The sequence below is a fragment of the Chinchilla lanigera genome, unplaced genomic scaffold, assembly GCF_000276665.1.
Source record: "Chinchilla lanigera isolate Chin_1 unplaced genomic scaffold, ChiLan1.0 scaffold00033, whole genome shotgun sequence".
Classification (NCBI taxonomy): domain Eukaryota; kingdom Metazoa; phylum Chordata; class Mammalia; order Rodentia; family Chinchillidae; genus Chinchilla; species Chinchilla lanigera.
The window spans coordinates 22126645-22129256 of record NW_004955434.1 but is presented as its reverse complement, the minus strand read 5'-3'; positions in this window follow the sequence as shown (position 1 = coordinate 22129256).

Here is a 2612-nt window from a genome sequence, read left to right as displayed (position 1 = left end):
TTGTGAACCACCTGATTCTGTGTCTCCAGTCAGTTCAGGACACATATATGAACCAGATGTTGGCCAGATTGACAGCAATCATAGACTGCCTATGCCTGCGACCCCCCAGGGGGTCCAGGTGCAAGTAAAGCATGGACTCGAACCACGGGACCAGCAGCTCTTGGAGCACTTGCTCACGTGGCACAGGGCCTGTGCAGGGAGGGCCCACACATGAACCCCAGTGAGAGCAGTCCCCGGGGATTCTGAGTGAAGACCTCCAGTCTGCCATGGGTGCATGGAGGGCAGAGACTCAGATTGTAATGGCAGCGGGGTCCTGGGTGCCCCGTCCACTCCCCCAAAGTAGAGGGGCAATATCTGGCTCTCTCTGTGAGTTTCAGCTGGGAACTGTGGCCTAGAAGTCATATTTTGCATCAAGAAAAGATCAAGTATCATGGGGGATCAATGTTAATATCAGTAATGAGCCTTTAAAGCTCTCAGATCTTTGTCAAGAAATAATTTTATAATAACTGAAAAGTTGTCCATAATCAAATGTATATTTTTAATCTCATCCAACATATTCTGGACTATGAGAAACAAGCCCTTGAATGATCTATATGTTTTCCTGCAAGCTTAACACTGTTGGCATAGATTACATGGCCCTGACACTTTTACAAAAACATGCTGATTCTGTAATAATAAACAGCATGCAACTATATCTTAAAGTATTCCTAAGTTCAGAACAGGTATGATCATTAGGTTATTTCTCAATCAACAAGTACCAAAGTTATAATTTTCATGATGCAGTAGTTGGTGGTACTTTTCTGAGTGCCATTTAGAATATAAGACTCATTTTAAAATGAGTCTTATATTCAAAAAAGTTGGGACCTACTGCTACATAACTGATGCTCTGGACTGTTAAATTTATGACACAACTATGCAAAATTCTCAAGGACCCTGGGTTGATACACACTTAAAATTGATGTTACTTTCTCAATAGATTGAGTCTTTCCAAATGCATTTACCATCTGTAAGATGAATAGCAATATGGACTATCATCTCCAATATGTCAACTAGTGAAACAAATTGTTTCTGAATATTTATATGGGCATTCTAGATGCAGAATGTATATTACAAATTCTTGGAATAAAAGCTCATTTTGGGGTTTTTTTGCTTTTCAATTTTAAACAGAAAATGTAAAAATAACAATAAAGCAGAGTTTCAGAACAGGCTAGTAAGAGAGTAACAATAATTAATATATTGCATTTTTTATATTCATAGTAGTTGTTCAGAGTACAAGATATAGGCAGGAATATTGTTCAAAAAAGTGTTAACACAAAACTTTCTTTTCAATGAACTAAGAGAAACTACCTGTTTAACTATTTAATTACCGTGTGTGTGTGTGTGTGTGTGTGTGTGTGTGTGTTTTCCCTTCCTTTCCCCTTTCTCTCATTATAGTTTTTCTTTACTTTTGAAGCGTTTCTTCCCTATTCACAATATCTATTGTACATTTTGGTTCTTATTTACCCATTCAGTTTTTCACACTAAAGAGACAGTATGAAGTTTATACACATGGGTCTGATTTATTTCATTTATGAGTATGGTCTCTAGTTGCATCCATTTACTGGTAAAAGTCTCAAGTTTACCTTTCTTTATAGCTAAATAGTATTCCATTATATTTTTTTTAAAACCACATCTCTTTTGTCCATTCCTTGGTTGATGGGCATTTGGGTTGTTTCCAAGATCTAGATATTGCAAATTGCGCTGCTACAAACATAGGTGTGCATACATCCCTGTGGTATGATGTTTTAAATTCTTCTGAGAAGATACTCAGAAGGAGAAGAGCTGAGTTCAATAAGATCTCTAATCCTAGCTTTTTGAGGAATCTTCACACTGATTTCCACAGTGGCTGCACCAGTCTACACTCCCACAAACAGTAATGCAGGATTCCTTTTTCCCCACAGCCCTGCCAGCATTTGTTATTGCTTAATTTTTTGATAATAGCCATTCTTTCTCAGGTGAGATGGAATCTCAGCATTGTTTTAATTTGCATCTTTCAAATGGCCAATGTTGCTGAACACTTTTTCATATATTTATTTGCAGTTTGTATTTCTTCATCTGAGAAGTGCATATTCATCTCAGATGCCCATTTTTGGATTGGGTCTTTGAATTTGGGGGGCCTGATTTTTTTTCAGTTATTCATATGTTTTAGATATAAATCCTTTGTCTGAGGGACAAGTAGCTATAATTTTTTCCGACTCTATGGGTTGTCTTTTCACTATGTTGTTGATTTCTTTTGTTGTGTAAAAGTTTTTAGTAAGGTGAGAGAACCCATGTATTGACTATTTGTGGTATTTTCTGTGTAGGCTGAGTTTTGTTCATGAAGTATCTGCCTATACCTATGTCTTCAAGATTTCTACGTATTTTCTCTTTTAGCATATTTAGGGTTTCCTTGTTCATGTTTAGATGACGGATCCATTTTGACTTTAGCTTAGTGCATGTGATAGATATTGGGCCAGTTTTTTTTTTTTTTTTTTTTTTAAGGATAAAAGGAGGGAAACATTAACAGACATACAACATTTTACAACATATCACAAGCACAATACAGACAATACAGAGTTCCAAACAAAGTGGTA